This window comes from Mauremys mutica, chromosome 2, assembly GCF_020497125.1.
Source record: "Mauremys mutica isolate MM-2020 ecotype Southern chromosome 2, ASM2049712v1, whole genome shotgun sequence".
NCBI lineage: Eukaryota > Metazoa > Chordata > Testudines > Geoemydidae > Mauremys > Mauremys mutica.
This window is the reverse complement of record NC_059073.1, coordinates 140,771,662-140,791,962: the sequence shown is the minus strand read 5'-3', so window position 1 is coordinate 140,791,962 and position 20,301 is coordinate 140,771,662. Positions and strand designations below refer to the sequence as shown.

Sequence of the window (20,301 nt, the reverse complement as noted above, 5' to 3'; positions counted from 1 at the left end):
GTCCATTTATCCTTTTACATAGGGATTGTCCAGTTTGGCCAATGTACATAGCAGAGGGGCATTGCTGGCACATGATGGCATATATAACATTGGTGGACATGCAGGTGAATGAACTGGTGAAGTTGTGGCTGATCTGGTTAGGTCATGTGATGGTGTTGCTGGTGTAAATATGTGGGCTGAGTTGGCATTGAGGTTTGTTGCATGGATTGGTTCCTGAGTTGGAGTTACTATGGTGCGGTGTGAGATTGCTGGTGAGAATATGCTTAAGGTTAATTCTGTTTCTTACTATAGTTTCAAGCAACTTGCCTAGTACTGAAGTTTTTGTGTGTCCTTGCATGCAACCCTTTGGTGAACTATTATGAATATATATGACCTGGGGGTGTCCCTGTAAAACTCTGTACACCTCCTCAGTCATCTGCCAGTTGGCAATGAGGTGTCTGTGACTCTGTCACCAGTTCAAATCGATCCCATATTGGTAGCGATCAAAAGTTGTTACCGGTTAATTGCTCCTTGTTGCCTATGTGAAATGAATTGATTGGATTTAGACCAGTCCTAGTCCTGTCCTGTGGATAAACATGGGATCTCAATCTCAGGGGGCCTGCTCCTCTCCTCCTAACACCATTGGGAGTAGGATGGGATTTAAGGTTTTTCAGTTCTGTACCTTTCACGAATGCTGAACTAACATTAGGAGCTGAGCAAATGCAGGGCCTATTTAAGTCATGGATTGGGATGCTCAATGCCTTTGAAAATCCAGGCCAATATATATTTATGGCAATATGCCCTTAAAACATAGTTGGGACAGTTCTTATTTTCCAAAGAGATCTTAAAGGAATTGTAAAAGAATTTTAAAATGCGTGTAAATTCATGCTCACTTTAAGTGCTCTTTTTACATGCATAGTGATGTAGTGGACCTTAGTGTAAATGAGAACTTGGCCTGTTTGTTTTTGTTTGTTTGTTTGTTTATATATATATATATATATATATATATATAAATTTTTTTAAAGTGTTTTCTAACTTTTGTATAAGTTTGTCTGACCTGATCAAGTAATTCTAGAACATAAAATGCCCATCTAGATTACTCACTTTGAAACTATTTATAAACGTTGTGGTTTGCTTTTTGTCCTTAATTAGTATAGTTGACCTGCTCCAGGCAAAACATCTTTAAACCTTGAGAAATGGGTTAAGAAAGTTTGACATAGCAAGTTGCAGCAGATTTGCCTCTGCACGTGTATAATTGTATAATAAAGCTATGGAAACAAATGAGCCATCTTTACCAAAGGTTCTCTAATACAATACATGCCCTCGAGTATTTGTCATCGCTGAAGATGGCTCAAGAAATAATCACAGTATTGTCAGGTCTCCCTTCCCGTGTTTTACCTTCCAAATTTAGCACAACTAGAATCCTTCTAACTGTGTGTTTTAGGATGAGGATTTGTTGGTATATACTTATAAATCTACTTTTCAGTTACAAATGAATGTTAAACTGTTTGATAACATTTTATTTTTAAAGAAAAATTGGGGGAATTCTGCCTTATTTAAATAAGTAAAATGAGTCATTTCAAATCCTTTGAAATGAAACCATTTTTTTTTAAATAGAGGATTTGGGTTGTTGACCAGCAATATTTTCCATCCATTTGAAGGCTCCCCCACACTGGTAGGGCTGTCTAAAAGGGCATAGAGTAAATGATGATCAGGCCCCTGCTGTTGGGAATTCAAATGAATGGTGAAATCCAGAGTCTACTGAAGTTGATGGATGTTCCCATTGATTTCTATAGGGGAGAGATTTTACTCACAGTCTGTATCTGGGCGAAATCAAAATCCTGATTCCAAGCATTCTCAGTGTTAGGAGCCAAGCTAGAATTGCTAAATAAATAAATACATTAAAAATGCTGCTGGTGGGGCATTTCTGCTGACAATTTTATGAAAAAAATTGTTTAAATCTATAATCTGTGGAAAACTGAGTTTCAATAAAAAAAAAACTGGATATCAAAAAAATTTAGTTTTCAACTGACAAATTTTGAGATTTGGGTGCTTGATATATTTTTTTTTAAATAAAAAAACCCAGTTTTTTCCAGGGAAAGCAATCAGTCGTCCTTCTCCTCTCTTCCTCCCCCCCCCCCCCCAAAAAAAAAAAATTGCTCGGTCAAACTCACTTGTCTGTTGTAAAATAGTTTTGACAGAAAAATGTTTGGCCCGGCTCTAATCCCAATTTTGCACCTCAGACCCATATTGAACTCTCAAAAGATGCACCTAGAGGCTAGATGACACAATTAAGTAATGCTAAACTCCGACTTTGGCATACACTATATATTATGCCTTTATCTTTTTATCCACTTGATTCCTTGCTGTGGAAGGTCTGTCTCTATTTTTTCCATCAAGTTGCACATGAATAAATAATACAACATGTACTGTCTCCTCAACAGCTGCTTTTCTTCCCCTCACTCTGCCAGTAATGAAGAAAGTCACCATACATTTACATATGAAACACCAATTCCAAAACACATTTGTTCATCCTGAACCAATACACAGGAGAATAATGAAACGCCAAGCAGTGTTTTTAGATCTATCTGGGCAATGTAACTTATTTAAATGGGGTGCAGGTGGTGGCCTATGAAAATAGTTTCTTTTATTCAGACCTAGTTTAATTTTAAGCAGCCGGCACATCCTGCCCTTTGGAACTATCCACAGAGCATCACAAGCATTTTTTTTGTAAGTACTTTCCTTTGCTAATGGAAAGGGTTTGGATCTAAACCACAGCGAGTTCCTCATGCTTTAAACTGAGAGGCTTGTGAATTGGAGCCATTTTACAGAGTAAAGAGAGTAAAGCAATATATTGGTATATTGTAATTGCTGGTTTGTATTATGGAAGAGTGGAAATATCTGAAACTGAAGTTTAGCATAAACAATGTGCATTGGGCGCTTTTTGAAAAAACGGGATCAGATTTTCCCAGCTGCTCAGCACATTGGGTGCACTTTGAGTGCTGAATGCTCTTGAAAATCTGGCCATAAGGGTGACAGTGGGAACTGCTGGGTGCTAAGGGCTTTGGAAAATCTGGCCCTGATCTCTTTGGAAAGTATTCCTGAATTAGAAGAATTTATAATGCATGATAATCAAACTGAGTTTAGCAAAAGGGACGATATTAAAAAGAAATGTCCCAGTAAGACTTTTCATTCTAGGATAGACCATCTTACAAGCCTGGATCTTTCAGTTTACATTATGTCAGCTAACTCGTGCACCCATGGTCTATCAGAACATGAAGGTGGTACATCCATTTAAATTCATCTGGCAGATGCTGTTAAAAAGAAACACACTAACATTTTTGCCTCTGTAATATTCAATGGCAACAAATGTCAGTGTCACTATTGTTTGTATTATCTTTATTTTGTTTTAATTTTCTTGTATGAAATGGTAAATAGCAAGATCCAAAAATAACTTGCACAGCTTTAAGAGGCACTTTCATGGCAACTTTCAAATGTGCATGTTTATGCTGTGCAGTGTATGTAGAGTAGAGGTTTAAAAAGTAAAGATTAGAAGTCTTAGAATTCCCTTTGTACTGCAGGAAAGGAGTGACATGTTCGGTTTCTTTCGATATTACTTGTTGTCCTCTTATCCCTTATCACAGGGACTTAATTTTGTTCAAGGGAAATACAGCCTTGATTTTTAACAAAGCTGATCTAGGTTATGTGTCTAGTTCCCAAACTGTCAGGCTCATGTGGCTATAGGTTTGGTTGTGAGAAGTTCTATCAGGAAATCTCAAAATGCTCTGCAAACAGCAATGAAGTAAGCCTTACAGTGCTGTGAGGCAGATAATTATCCCCTTTCTATCAATGGGGAAACTGAGGCATATTAACTGCAAAAAGGCAAGTCATGTACATTACATCTGGGCAGTGGGGATAGCACACGGCTTCTACTCTTGCATTTTAAATGGACCATTCTTTCCTTCTGATCAGCTAAAGTGTGGTAAAGTTAAGAGTTAGGCCATTGCAAATGCCTATCTTCAATAAATTTCTTCCCATGTCTATATAATACAAAAAGCATTTTATCTGGTCACTTTATATCCAGCAAATGGCCAATTGAAAACCAACATGTTTCTGCTTAAATAATGCCTATTTCATCCATTGCTATGTGTAGGAAGCACAGACCAAATACCAAACTTGTTGATATTCCCTAAACACAGTACTTTACTCATCTTATTGAACATGATGAAACTTCTATTGCAATAAAATGTTTTCCCCAGTATTTATGCAGAGGGCTCGTATACAAATACCATGTTTACTGTAAGTGCATCCAAATGATTCTAACCCAGACTGTAAAGCACATCCAGTTGCCTTTATCTCAGCCAACAAACATGGTACTTTAATTAAAAGTCTACATGGAAGATTTATAGCAGAGGAGGAGAATGTTTTCCCAACAGCATGTCTGCCAAAGACAATGAGCACAACGTTGAAGCCTTCAAAGTGAATCAAAAACTTGTACTTAATGCTCATCTGCTTCTTCCAAACTCAAAGGCCCTGAATGGCTGTCTTGGTAAATATGTTTGCTGTAGTTGAACCACAAGTTGTTGGGTTGAATGCAGGAATTACTAGATGAGATTCTGTGACTGTTATGCAGGAGGTCAGACTCAATGATCATAACGGTCTTTTCTGGCCTTAAAATCTATGTTCCGTATCTAGCGTAAATCGGTGTAGCTCCATTCAGTGCAGCTATGGCAATTGACTCCACTTGAAGATCTGACCCAAAATCTGTCTCTAATTGTTGGGGTCTCTTGCATTAAAGTAATTTGCCAGCAGTCTTAGTAATCCAAAATAGAACAACACCTTGCTTTCATCTGCAGATCTCAAAGCACATTACAAAGGAGGTCGGCATCATTATCTCCATTTTGCAGATGGGGAAACTAGCACAGAGAGATGAAGTGGTCTCAGGACTGGGGCATGGGCGGTCATGCCTATTGGCTGGAACCAGGAACCCAAGTCAAGGGTCAGAACCAGAGTCAGAGAACCAGCGTCAAGCTGAGCCAGGAACGAGCAGGAAAGCAGGGCTAGAGCACACAGGGATAAGGCTGAAGTAAGGAAGGCACAGGAGTGATTACTGCTCCAGACATAAGCATTGGGTAGCCAGTTACCTGTTGCTGCTGCTGAGCTTAAAAAGCGGTCCTGCTCCTCCCTTCAGTCAAATAGGAGGTCCTCCCACAACCCATCTGACCCCATTAATTTGTCTGGAGGATGAAGTGGCTAATCTTCAGGCTCAGCTGAAGGAGCTTGCTCCTGATAACAGGGAATAGAGTGGAAGTTTTCTGAATGGTAGTCCGCTACTCTATCCACTAGGCCACAATTTGTCTATACTATATCCAGAGTGTCTGATGCATCATGCATTGCGGGCATCTATGGATATGCTCGATAATGCCCTGTTCACGTGAGTTTCTGTGTGCTCTCATCACCCATTGACCCCACTGGCAGTTGAGGGTGGTAAGCAGCTTGTAAGAAGAGGCAATAAGAACCTCCTCCAAGGGAAGCCAAGCCTGAAGCTTGGACCGTGTGTTGGCCCTGTGCTCTGGGAAAACTAGCATGGTGCACATCTTGTGAGTGAACTCTGCGGGGTCTTTCATATATTTTTCACTGGAGAGAAATTCAGAGCAGAGGGGGAAATTCGGCTATTAGGTTCACACCACTATGTGAGTGAATATCGCCTACGAAATCATCTGTGCACTTGGCCTTTCTCTAATTCCATTGTTTGAAGCAGCACCTCCAGAAACTGCTATTTATAGCATGGAATATGGGGTCGTTCAATTCTCTATGGGCAGCATTCACTTCAGAGTTCAAGTGCTACTTCAGGGTGGTTGGGTGAGGTGTATCAAAGGCTTTTACAAGGTTCTCCAGCCAATGGGAACCTTTCTATAGGATTTTTAAACCAACATAGAGAATTCCAGCTAGAATTCACAAAGGGGGGCCTAAGAGATTTAGACATCTCACTTAGGTTCCTTTGTAAATCCTAGCCTAAATCCCTGATATAGTATTCTGTAGCAAGGATCCTATATAATTCTAAGCCTATAGAATTCTGTAGCAAGGATTTCATTAGTTATGAAACTCTGTAGGAAAGGCTTTTATGTTTTGAATAATAAAATCCACAAGATTTAGGGTATAGAATGCTATTAAGCTTCTCCAGAATCCTTAAAAGGCTTCATCTCCATTAAATTCTATAGGAACTGTCTGTGAGAACTAATTCGAGTGGATTTAAAAATATTTGTGTGACTTTTGCTTTAAACGAAAGTTAGAGCCAGTTGTCAGAGGCAAACCATAAAAGTTCCCACTTCATGAAACAAAATGTACCAGAATTAATATTTTAAAAAAACTAAGCTGCTCAGCAACACCTGCAGCAGTATACTGCATTGCACAATTCTCTTGCAATGAGTATATCCTCCTTCCCATATTTTTAGCAGCTCTGATAATACATCGACTCTGCTGCCTTCCAGTATAATTACAGCAGTTAGCATCTTGGTTCCAAGAGAAGTGAAATAACCAAGTTAACTTTCCTTATTTGTAAGGAGTTCTTGAGTTGTCTCTTTGGGAGTTTGTTTTGGCTTGTTTGAGGGGTGTGGGGGGGAGGGGAGAACTACATAGTGACTATGGAAAGCATTAAGGGGGCTGATCCAAAGCTAAATGAAGTTAATGGGAGTCTTCCTGTTTTCTCCAGTGGGCTTGGAATTAGGCCCTATTTGCTCAGTCAAACTCCCACTTAAATCAAGAGACTGCCACTGATTTCAGTGGGGATGAAATGAGGTCTTAACCAAAGCGCTTGCTTTTAAGGATCCTGGCAGCACTCCTCAGCTTTTTACAAGCCTGGCAGTTTGAGGTTTTGGCTAGACCCCTACTTCTGCGTCTGCTGGTAGGACAGTGGAGATAGCACCCTCTGCTTCTCTTGTGAACAGCAATAAGGAGTTCAGCTGACCGTGCTGCCTCCAAATGCCCCCCCAGCTGAGTCAATCTCCCTGCATCTGCCTTGTTATCAGGAACTGTCTGCAACCCAACAGTGCAGGATATGGAGGAAAAGGAACCCTTTGTATGAATATTTGTGTTTACACAGGTTGAAAGAACAGCAACATTAGTATGGACGGGGAAGGGGTTTCACTCTGTCTTCATGATTCCAGAATTTTCTTGGCATCTGCAATATGCACCTTTTAATGTGTAGCCCCCCAATAAATTCAGAATTGTTTATTTTGTGTGAAATACCAGAACCTTCCTTCCTCTGTCTTCATGGTCTCTGAGATCTGAATTTCCTCTCGCATCTACTTAATGCCATCCTCTCTTATGTGGTTACACTTGCAATGGCAATCCCTGAGGACTGAAATGAAAACACATAGGGGTGCATGGGGGTGCATATCTGATGTGTAGTCAGACTAATCCAGATTGTGGTGCACAGTCAGCACCCAGTACTTAAGGTGCTTGCAAGAGATCAGTTTTATTCTGTGGTCCAAAGGGTCTGTCTCACCATGTTCCAGCCAAACTGTCTGAGAATCTCAACTCTTAAATGCACAATTGCCAAGACCACACAGATATTCCCTGTGTGCTGCACAGCTGGATCACTTCTCTTCCCAGTGCTAAACACAGCCTTTTTCCTGAGCCCGAGTTCTCTATCTCCTGCCTGAAACCGACAGCAGAGAAATGCAGAAAAGCATTTCCTCTTAACACAGGCTTTTTTTGGGAAAAGAGGAGACACCATTTGCTCTTGGATTCAAAGACTCAGTGCCCATTAGTCAGGATGGGCAGGGATGGCATCCCTATGTGCTTCAGTTACTCTTTCTTTAAAAAAAAAAGTTTCAATGATCTTTTTACTCCTAACTATATGCCATTGCTAGCTGCCCCTGCATTCAAAGTCATGATATGATAAAGGGCCATTGTTCACAGCACTCACAGGCATCTACACAACAGTAAAGCCTCTGTTTGCCAGAAGTCGGGAATGGATGGGGATGGATCACTTGATGATGACCTGTTCTGTTCATTCCCTCTGGAGCATCTGGTATTGGCTATTGTCGGAAGACAGGATACTGGGCTAGATGGGCCTTTGGTCTGACCCAGTATGGCCGTTCTTGTGACTGTTTTTGGTGCCAAAAAGGTTAGTTGCACTTAAAACGCCCTCCATTCTTCTCCCATGAGAAATCTAGGAACTGAAGCACCTTAAGTAGATGTTAAGTCTTTAAACTGCTATCTGGATACATGCTGTGAAATACACTGAAATGAAAGGAAATATACAAATGGGAAAACTCCTCCGCAGCTAATGCCATTTTACCATAGAACTAAATCTACACTTCCTTGTATTCCCCACACTGAGGCTAGCTCATTATCTGCCCCAGTGGATCAATTAAACTTTTCTCCACCATCTGCCTGGATGGCTTTTACTTCCCTCAACGCCGCACCTCTGTGATGGCCTTAGACAATAAAGGGGCATTAGAAAGCTGGAGAGGCAGCAGGTGAGAGGATGCTAAGTGTCAGTGGTGTCCTGGCGTGCATCTACTGTGCCTGGTGTCAACAGGCTGTAAAACCTGAGAGAAAACTTCTTCTCAGATGACAACCTTGTTGGTAGTGAACAGAATACCCGGTCACAGAATCATATGCTCTTGTAACAGAAGAACAGTATCATTTTGGAGGGTTATGTGCTTCACTTATTCGTCCTTTTAAAAAAAAAAAAAAAAAAAAAAAAAGTTTCAATGATCTTTTTACTTCTAACTATACGCCATTGCTAGCTGCCCTGGCATTCAAAATCATGATATGATAACAGGCCATCGTTCACAGCACTCACGGGTATCTACACAATAGTAAAGCAGTGCTAGCGCCAAAAAGAGAAGAAAAACTTTAGTAACAAAACTGATTTACACTTTACAGTGATAATCCCCTCAAAGTTTAAAGAAAGGGGAAAGGAAGAATTAAATCATGAAAAAGATGTCAGTATTCTTTTAAACATAGATTCACAGCTATAACACTTTATGCCATGCTAAATAATTGAACTTCTACCTTGATTCATTCTTCAAATATTTGTCAATGTCCATTGTCATTTCCTGAAAAGAAAACCTTAATTAGAAGAAGCATACAGGTTGCAAATTTAAGCACTCAAAAGTTATGCAATGCCAGCATTAAGGCTGCATGCACAACTTTAATCTGACCCCCTTGTGCATCGGTGTTATGATAGTCTTTAAATACATGATCCAAGCAATTTTTATTCCACTGGGCTCCTGCCTCAGTCTGTGCGGAGGGTGGACCTGCTCTGGGGATGAATCAGGGGTTTGCAGTGAAGAAGGCAGTTATGTGTAGAATTCCCGCCTCGTTTCTTGCAAAAGTCTGGAAGGTTTGTAATATTTACAGGGACCTGCAGGAAGAGAACGGATGGTCATGGTTAAGGCAACTAATGCCACTCTGGAGTACTGGATTCTGTTCCTGCCTCTGCCACTAAGTTCCTGTGTGATGCTAGGCAATTTATCTAAAGCAAAACTTGCACAGATGACCACTACATGTTCCTCATTTTCTGGGTATCCAACTTGAGATCCAGAAATTCATCAGTTACAGGAGGTTATGTAGTCCTGTATGTTGCAGGCCATAGAACTTCCCGGAAATAATTCTTGTTTGAACTTGTGTATGTTTTAGAAAAAAGTCCAATCTTGATTTTAAAATACCTGGGGTTTGATTTTTCTGACCACTTGCAACTGAACTCACTGGGAGTCTGCTCTGAACATATGAAATATGATACAATGCAGAAGTATGATACTTCTGAAAAATCAGGCCCTAATCTTCTTGAATTGGACACCCAAAATTAGCTGGCATTTTTGGGCCTTAATCTTTCTGTGCCTCAGTTCCCCATGTGTAAAATGGGGATTATATCACCTCATCTCACAGGGATGTTGCGTAGATAAATTCATAAACACATGTAAAGCACTTGGAAACTATGATGACACCACCATAGAAAAGCCCATTTAATGATGAAGATAACAAGAAATATTGAAGAGCCACCCATTCAGTGAGCATTACCCATCCTGTGTACTTAATGAGGCAGGGCTCCTATGCAAAAATGATAAGATCATGCAGTTAGTATTTCAGTGTATGTATTATTTACTGCACAACGTTCAGACCTTGCACTGAATTCAGAAAGCTTTTTCATAAAATATAGAGCTAGATCTGTCTTGCTATTTAGATATTTTAAAAAACAGCCTTTTCTGAGCAGACTTCAATGATGTATTATGCCAATTTTTTTGTCCCGCAATCTAAGAATTCTGGTGAATTTTTTTAAGAAGGAAAATCTGAGTATATGCACAGTAAATGACTAAAAGAAAGAACTTGGGTTCTCTATTTTTTCCCCACAATAACAAAGTTGACATTCTACATTAAGTACTAAATCACCTATACAATTGTAGTTGAGATAAAATAAACCTATTTTTATCAAGGAAACACAAATCTGAGCTATAGCTTTAAAAACATTTCTTCTTAGTCTGCTATTGAGACTTCAAAATTGAATATTGTCCCCCTCAAATACCATTCTTTGTTTTGTTTTTAAGAAAACTTATGGACTCTGAGAAGAAACATAATATGACAGGTTTCATTGGGATGTTTCCATCTTGAAAAATGTTGTTTCTCAGATGCTTGCTTTAAAAATTTTTTCAACTGAGAATCAAAAGAAATTATAAACAGAAAAAGACCTCTAAGTACCTGGCCTTTTATTTCTATCCTCATGCTGATAGAAGATGGCTCACTATGATTTTTTTTTTCTTTTTTTCAAATGCTCATGCATACCAAAGGTTAGTCTTTGGAGATGCTGAATAGCATTCAGAACCCATCGATTTTTAGATGGAGCTGAGTGCCAAGTTTCTCAAAGCAAGAGATCAGTGTTTTGCAGCAATGGGGTCTGTCTTGGTTTTCTTTTATTATTTGTATGATAACTAGGTCTGGGCCTTATTGTGCTGGGTGCTGTACATGCACTTAGTAAGAGACCTCTAAATAAACAAGACAGACAAAGGCTGAGACAACTGAAATATTAATATCCCCATTTTATGGATGGGAGACTGAGGCACGGAGAAACGGACTTGCTTAAGATCGCACAAGAAGTCTGTTACATAGCTGGAAATCAAAGCCAGATCTGCTGATTTACATGTTAGTTCTTTCTGCCTCCTTAAACAACCAAGCATACAAAATAAGGCCTGCCCTTGGCAAGTGTTGGGCACCTGGGCCTGTTCCTCTTTGACTTCAGTGGCAGTGGATGTTCTTCATTTCACAAAGGCACAAGCCCGTAACGAAGATGAAAATTCCCATTTATCCCCATAAGCATGTTTAATTTCAGAGAGACCACTTTTAATTAGTTACCTATCCATTAGCTGCAGGTGCTCCATGTAGATCAGACACTTCTCTGTGATACTGTGGCAACCCAACCTGCAATAATACACAAACTAAGACTAAGTTTATTTTAATAAATGAAGATTCTTCTGTGAATTTAGCATAGGTAACAGGCACTTGCTTTGATAGTCTGGGAGTCTGAAATCCTTCGTTCTTCTCACATGGTGCTGTGTGGAGCTGTGATGCTCTTCACAATGGGAATAAGAACGAGGAGCCCTTGTGGCACCTTAGAGACTAACACATTTATTTGGGCATAAGCTTTCGTGGGCTAAAACCTACTTCATCAGATGCATGGAGTGGAAGACAGACACACACACACACACGAAATACAATACAAATCAATTAAAGTGGGCTATTATCAGCAGGAGGAAAAATTACTTTTGTAGTGGTAATCAGGATGGACCATTTCAAACAGTTGACAAGAAGGTGTGAGTAACAGTAGGGGGAAATTAGCATGATAATAGCCCATTTTAACTGATTTGTCTCGTTAGAGTTGGTAAGGTAACCCCCATCTTTTCGTGTTCTCTGTATGTGCGTATCTTCCTACTGTATTTTCCACTCCATGCATCAGATGAAGTGGGTTGTAGCCCATGAAAGCTTATGCCCAATAAATTAGTTAGTCTCTAAGGTGCCACAAGGATTCCTCGTTCTTTCTGCTGATACAGACTAACACGGCTACCACTCTGAAACCTGTCACAATGGGAATAGTTACATTCTCAGCAGTATTCTTTGGTCCCGGTAACCGCAAGCAAATATCATCCCTGATTCTGAAATAAGCTCTATGCAGTAAATACCTCCACAGAGCCCCACTGACTTCAGTGAGGATCCATACAGACAGACAGATCTGCAGAATTTGAGCTCGTTGTTGGATTGGGGCCTTATGTAGTATAGATATCCAGTAATGCACATCTACTATGTATTGCCCCTTCTTGAAAATCCTGTATATTTGAAAATTATTTAGTGTACCATCAATCATATTCATCTGCTTTGTATGTTATCATTTGTTTTTCTATATTTACATAGGAAAATAATACCAGAAAGCTTTTCATTTATTCTGAATCTCTTTAAAAGCTCCTTTTGATCCAAGCCCCACAGAGTCTAAATCTTCCCAGCCCCCTTAGCCCATATGAGGAATAATGCCGGTTCATGACTGAGCAAAGGTCACTGCACAAGTGCTGTGATCTCTGGGTACGTTTTCATGTGCTGAGAGATAAGTGAAGTGTTTATCTGTGAAGAAAGCCCAAGAGTTCAGTTTACTAATATCCAAAGCCTCATAATATGCCTTTCATAATGCCATTAATAACACAAAATAAAAAAAAAAAAAGCCCAGAACAAAGCTCCTCTTCTTGGAACAAGAGCCTGATAAACAAATACAATAGCAGAAGGGCACACTGATTTATTCCCTCCACCCCCAATGTTACATAACTATATTTCTCAACAGGCACTACAGACAGTAAAGCAAAGCTAATGCTTCTGGGTGTCTGCTTTTCTTTTTCAGGAATGAATTGATATTAATCACATTATGCTTTTAAGTAGTAATGATGCTTTACTGAGTTGCTGTTTCCCTTTAAAACGGAGATAACTCACCACCACAAAGATCTACTTGGAACCTCTTTGACAGGCCATTTTGCACAATGCACCTGGATACTTCAGTAAATCCTAGATTATATCAGATTTTAGCCAGTCTGCAAATATTACAGCCATGCATTTGTGTCACTGCAGTTAATGTCCTGTCAATGCTTCCCTTAGCAATTCCTATTTTCTGGGGACTATAAATTAGCCATAAAAACTCATTGTTGGCTGAAATTTGGCATACTTGGGCCATAGTCAGAAATAAAACTGTCTTTAAAGCTATGTAAGCTGTGTGACAGACTCCTAAGGGAAAAAGCAGGAGCCCTATTGCTTGAAATGTTTAAAACTAGTTTGGAAGGAATGCTGTATAATGCCCTATAGGGAACAATCCTCCACTGGCAGGAGACTGCAGTGTATTTTATTTTTATAGTAACAGGAGTGTGCAGCAAGAAAACAATAAATGGCACAAAGTCACAAGTAAGCTACTATTACACAGCATGCATGTAAAGCAAATGTTTGTTTTAAGAAGAGAGATTAAATTATTAACAAGGACGGAACTCGGTGATCTATTAAGAGTTTGCCATTACAAACTTCTACAATATGATGCCAGAAGCTAGCCTCTTAGTGCAGATGAATAAAATATAATCGGGGAGCAAATATTCCAGCATTTGGTTTGTTTGTTTTTTTTGTCAAGGAAGCGTCACAGAAGATGCTTGGGTATAAATACTAACCCACTTATGATTCCAGGCAAGGATCACTTCATGTTTCAAATATGGCTTCCATGCTCACTCCTTCCTGTTTCAAAAATGGATGTAGTCTCATGGACTAACAGTAAAAAGAGCCCAAACTGTATCATTAGTCTCTTGCTGTAGTGCTTGGAGGCTAGAATCAGGGAATAGGGTCCCATAGTGATAGGATGTTTCTGTACTGTCTTTCTCTCTTTCTCTGTCTCTCTGATGGTGCTACAGCATCCAGGTTTAAATTCATTGCATGAGGATTTTGAGTAAGCATTTTTAAAACCAAAAACACCTTGGAGCTCTCTATTTTCAGAACAGCTGTATAAGCACCGTCTAATTATCCCCACGCCCCTGAGAGGTGGCTGTTACCGTGCAACTGGTATAATTCAGCACCTGCTTATCGTAGTATAAAGCGGGTTGGCTCCACGTTTATTTGTATTTAAATTATTTTCATATTCACCCATCCTCAGCCTTTCTCTAAAATATTTTCTATATGAAAATATTTCTATTTTTCTGCAGAAAACTCCTCCCATTCCCACCTGCCAAGGATAGGACAACAAAACCATTAGGAAATTAAATACATGTGCTGCTGCTTAGAAACTATTGCATTGTGAGCTCTTTGAGGCAAGGATTGTCACTTACTATATGTCCGTTCAGCACCTTCCACAAAGGGTCTTAAGCCAGTTGGCAGCAAAATAAAGTGATGATCCTGCAAATACTTAAGTACATGCTTAACTGTATGCACATGAATAACATCTTTGCAGCCAATGAGAGACACTGAAGGCTGGTGGATAGAAACTGGACTGAGACATAGGAGACCTGAATTCTCTTCCTGGCTCTGCCACTATGCCCTGTTCCTCTGTTTTCCTAGCTGTAAAATGGTGGTAATTATACTGATTTCTTTTCTAAAGCACTTTGAGATCTACTGATGAAAAGTACTAGGTAAGAGCTTGGTGGTATTGTTGTTATGGATAAATGATTAGACAAACCATGAAAGCCATTTAGTACGTTTAACTTATGTTGTTGAAATTAGTAGTAAGAGAGGGCTCTCGGTATTTCTCAGGATTGGACCTTGGTTTGTCAGCTTCTCTTATTTGACTACAACACAAGAATAGAATTGAAGGGTCCCAACAGAAAAATAGGTTTTTGCTTCTGTTTTAAAAGTAATTAACATTGAAAAGAGATTTGTGATTCTAATTCCCTCAGTTTGATCGGGGGAATGAATAGATTATTAAAACTCAATATGCTTATATCATCTCCTGCCATCAGTGAAGGGGTGCGAAGTGAAGTATACAAATCACTAAATTGCTTCAAAGCTATTTGACAGCTGCAAATTACAAAATTGATCATCAGACTAATTTATATTTCTCAAAGAAGAGAAGAAGGAAAAAACATTTGGGATTATCATAAGAAATAAATCCTTTCGCAAGCTACATTTTAAAAGCCTCTAGGCTCCATCAGAAAACCTGTGGAATCAAAGCCATTCCAATATAAGAAGCCACTTCTCTTCGTTTAGCTTTGTCCTCTTCATCTCATATCAACCCTGCCACATGAGTTAGGGTAAAGTATGAATGTAATCTGAGTTCTGCTGGCTTCATCTGTATCCAATCAGATTGTCTGGGGCTCTGATTTATAAGAGATTGTTTCCCATGGGAAGTAAAGGGGTATATCTTTTCCCCAGCTGCAGCAACCTACATGGAGCTTGAAGGGAGGAGCATGGGTTGCAGGAGGGAAGAGTTTGGAGGAAGCATCAGGAAGCCAGTCTGTATACACATGGCTAGAATGCTAGCTCCAGTTGTCACTTCCCTGAAAATAGTTTTTAATAAAAAGCCAGTTTAATTTTTGGAACATGGAGCCCTCTTATGTTGTTACCCATCATGTGATACAGTACATGCAAAACCAGCTTGTGACCTAAGTCAAGACCTGATCCAACACCTACTGAAGTGAAGGGAAAGACTCCCATTGACTACAATGGGCTTTGGCTCAGACAGTGTATGAGCTGGGGAGGTCTGAAGGGATTGTAGAGGAAGGTCCCTCCTGGAAGCCACTACCATAGTGAGACTTATTACAGCCTCACATGTGCTCCTGTATCCCTTACAGAGTGAGAATGTCTGGTGGATCTGCAACTAAACCTCTCTCTACCAAATATTCTTATATGCTAACAGAGTTCTGCCTGGTGATGGATAGCTCTGGGGTGTGCTCTCCACTCCCTTTTCAGTATTGAGGCTTCTTGATCTTTCCATACACAAAACAACTAAACTGCTTTCAGGGAAGTCGGCGACCCTGTGCCTCTCTGTCTGTATGTGTGTTTTGAAGCTGAGATTATCTGAGTTGTTATGGAACTGGATTGTGGACCAGAGTGCACTTGCTTGAGTAATAATTTACTCTGCAACATAGCCCTGTGTACTTGAGGGCAGGGGAGGCTCCAGGCCCCAGCATGCCAAGCGCTGTTTGGGGCGGCAAGCCGCGGGGGGTGCTCTGCTGGCGCCGCGAGGACTACAGGTAGGCTGCCTTGGGCAGCTTGCCTGCAGAGGGTCCGCTGGTCCCGCGGCTTCGGCGGACCTTCCACAAGGACGCCTGTGGGAGGTCCGCCGAAGCCGCGGAACCAGCGGACCCTCCGTAGGCAAGCCGCCCAAGGCAGCCTGCTTGCTGTGCTTGGGGCGGCAAAATGTCTAGAGCCGCCCCTGCTTGAGGGGAATTGCAGGGTGGTGAGCAAAGGCATTGCAATCTAGCCCGATGGGCCTTCACTATGCAGTGCAAAATCAACAGAGATTATTCCATCTTTTGCCCTGATTCAATAGGTTAACTGTGTGTGCACATTAGTATTTTTATAAACGTGGATTTTATGCCCACTGAAGTCAATCGCCAAGCTCCCTCTGATTATCATGGGTCAGATCCTGCCCCATTAAGGTTCTGATGATATTGTCTTTTACTCACTTGAAATTGTATTCTCCTATTGAAGACAATGGGAGCTGGATTTAGCCCTGATGCCCTTACCAAAAGCTTCACTTTAAGGAGGGTTGGTATTTACACAGCTAGCATACAATGAGTGTCGCATTTGAACTAGTAGATAAGCATGCCCTCTAGTCAGATATCTAAATACCAAATTCTTCTAGGTGGCAGCATTTTATTGAACGCTTTTAAGCTCATTTGTACTTCTTGGCATATTCTGAATAGTAACTTGGCTTATTTCTCCCCATTAATTAATTTTTAATGGGGAGCATTTGTAGTATGAGTCTAATGTAGGGATCAATAAAATAATCCTCTAATTCTTGTGTCCAAAACTCTCTCTTTTCTCTGTAACCCAAAATGTCAAGTGAGTTTCAGTGTGTTAACCAATGCCATATTATCACCATTAGAGGAACTGCACTTACAGTTCTTGTAATTCCCAGAGATGGCCCCATCTCTACAGTTATCACATGCTTTTCTTTCCCTCTCTCTTTGACTCGGTGACAATAATCCACGACTCAAGTTTCCAAAGAGGCACACCTTTCCCTAGCCAGGCACAGTCCACAACGTGCATACACAAGTAAAGCATAATTCATATACACCTATGCCTTTGTACACTGAATGTTTTATCCACATGCAGATCCATGATTGTGTTTGTGCAACTCTGCCCTGCCTGCAGACATTGGATCTCCGTGTGCACATTAAGATTAGGTTTAAGCTAATGCAGCTCTGCCTTGCAGGCATATAACAAGGGTTGTGTTCTTATGACTGGGCATACGTAAAAGCAAGCATGTGTTCCTCACTTTTTGTCTGTTTTTTCCATTGTTCTCTTTAGCATTTTTCACTTTGTGAAGAGGGTGCCTTCTACACTGAATCATCCTTAGTGCTTGGTACATTAACTATGTTTTAAGATTTATACTTAATACAAAATGTTAGCCTTTTAAATTCTGGAAGCTTTTTTAATGATGATAAAACTTAAACTGCGTGAGCGGCAGTGGCTGAGTGATTAAGGCGCTTGATTACAGTCCTGAAGGTTGTGTGTATCACTTGATCCCATACTAAAAAGCCACCTCCAGTTCACCCAACTGCAAAATGGGTTTGGGCAGTCAAAGATAGCTGAACATGACGCTGACTACATCACTCTCTTGCATACCATTGGCTATGAAACTGATGTGCCTTAACCTTGTCAGCCCAATGAACCATTGGCACAGTGGGTCTCTGACTTACATAGTGCTTTACATCGTTAATGTGCTATAGAAATAAGAACTGATGCTTTATTAAGGCCCAGTCTCCTTACTGGTAGGGGATGGGAAACCAAGAGGAGCTGAGGTTGCTTTGCATCTCCTTGGGTCAGGCATCAAGACTTTGGCTAGGACGTCTGGTTTGTATTTTTTAAAAGTTGAAAATTCAATGGAAAATTTTTCTGAAAATTTAATTAAAAAATCAAATTTCAGAAAGTTTTGATTGCTTCTAGCTACCATTATATATGGTCGCTGTAGGTTTTTTCCCATATTGCTCTCTGTGTGAAGTACATATCTAGTGGTCAGAGCTTCAGAAGGGCTACTTGAAAACTTTAAGTTGAAACTTTTTTGGAAGTAAATTGGATGTTTGATTAATGTGTGTGTTTGCTTTCCAAGGGAAATTTAATTTAAAAAAAAATGAGAAAAGTCTCTCAAAATATTTTAATTGAGTGTAGTATGGTGCCTCATGGGAGTTGTAATTTATTTTCCTTATGTCCCCATTTTCTTCCATGGGTCTGGTTCCCCAGCAGGATTACATCTCCTGTGATGCACCATGCTCATCAACTCCTACACTGCAACCAACTCCCCTTACCAGGAAGGGAGATGTAGTCCAGCCAGGAAGCCCTTAGAAAGGACAATGGGAGCAATAAGGCATTTGAATTAGAACTCCCATGAGACATGGCAGCATTTCTGAATGGAAAAATTTCAGTTTTTGGTTGTTCACAGAAATGGTGACATTTTCCGTGGTGCAGTATTCTTGGATTCTATTGCCAATTCTGTCACTCACTTGCTTTATTTCATTTAAGTTGGTGTTCTCAGTCTAGTTCCTGGCTATTCTTTTCATTGTCTGCCTCTAGAACACCTCAGTTTTCTCAGCAGCCATCTCTCTGTCTGCAGTCATTTTGCCGTCCTCACCAGTTACATTTTTCTTTCAGACTTAAAAATTTGTTACTGTGTACGCTTCTTTCATGTTAGTATTGGCTCTAATATGTCTCCTTTTGGAAGCTTCGAGTTATGATGCTTCAGTGCCTTTCAATTCCCATCTAAGTGTCTTCTCACTGGGTATCCAAATCAAGGTAATGGTCTATTGCCAGACTCCCATGAGTGCATCTGCACCGGGCCCTTGCAAAAAAACAAGAAAACACATAGACACGTGTACTAGTTGATGACTCAGCTTTCATAGAGCAATTCCTTTTTAGCTCTTATAAGTATAGGCTTATGATTTCATAAAAAGAAGTTGTCTTTGTTTATGAAGAAATAAAGAGTTCCTGTGTTAGGATGAACATAGGTATCTTGTAGGGTATTGGAGAATTCCTCATGTAGGAAGCTCAATGGCAGCATGTGTGGAAATACTTTACAAAAATACTTTTCTTTTCTTTTTTTTAACTGTAGTGGCGAATGTTGATTGATGACTACACTGACTAGGCTGGTGTCCCATGCTGAAGGTAATATTATTTCTTAAGTGGTTTATTTCACTTTCCTATATCACTTAGTGCCAGTGCTTTATGCTATTTGGGTATTTATTATTTTTAGATGTATGGTAACATGCCACTATTCTAAAATCTTATTATTTCAATTGATCATGAGGATAAATTAGTTCAAATAGCAGACCTTGAGATCGATTTGGTATATTAATCTTAAAATAACCATCAAACAAAACAGATTATTTGAGCTTATCCATATATTTGGATGTATGGATGTTACATATATGAAAAATAAAATGTGTGTGTAAGTACACAGCATACACCCATTTATCTGAAACCCTACTATCTGAACCTGTTCATGATCCAATTCCCTTCCATGTCTCCCAGCATGAGATACATGTCCTCTGCAGCATATATCTCATACTGGGAGACAAGGAGGGGAGTTGGATAATGTGGAGGTTTGGATAATAGAGCAGACACTCCCGGCCAAGACTGAGGAGGAGCTCCTCCTGGGTGCTAGGGAGGCGGCCATCCTACTGCTGAATGACCGCTGTGGCAGTGCAGGGAGCTCTCTGTGGCCCTACTGTCGGGAGAGTGAGGGAGCAGAGATGCAAAAGGCTCCCTGTGCTGCTGCAGGACTGTTGACACCAGATCCCTGCAGGTGTGGGGTCCCTGCAGTCCTCGCGGGGCAGGGCAGAGTCCTGTCAGGGAATCTCTGCTTTACCCTGCACCTTATGCCTGCAGAGATTGGATGTCATTGGCCCTGCAGCAGTGCAGGAAGCCTTATGGAGTCCCTTTGCAGCCCAACAGAGACCCCTGGCTGGGGCAGAGGAGGATGATGCACACCCATCTGCCAGGAAGCCCACTTCACTGCTGAATGGCTTCTATTCCTATCAATTATTCAAACTCCTGTTGTATCCAAATAAAATCTGTCTTCCATGCTATTCAGATAATTGGGAGTATGCCACATATTTCTCTGTGTGTGTGTGTGTACATACATTATAAAAA

General features: G+C 40.3%; 1 protein-coding gene across 9 annotated transcripts in view; it reads left to right on the top strand.

Moving 5' to 3' along the window:
* The window catches only part of LRRTM4 (leucine rich repeat transmembrane neuronal 4), a 799,408-nt gene that overhangs the window by 58,204 nt on the left and 720,903 nt on the right, over window positions 1-20,301 (top strand). For 8 of the 9 annotated variants that reach the window (XM_045008274.1, XM_045008272.1, XM_045008269.1 and 5 more), the window contains one exon: window positions 19,262-19,314. The exons of the other annotated variant lie outside the window; for it this stretch is intronic. The gene's annotated coding sequence lies outside the window, so the exon portion shown is untranslated. The remainder of the gene's footprint in view (window positions 1-19,261; window positions 19,315-20,301) is intronic. 9 annotated transcript variants of the gene reach the window in all.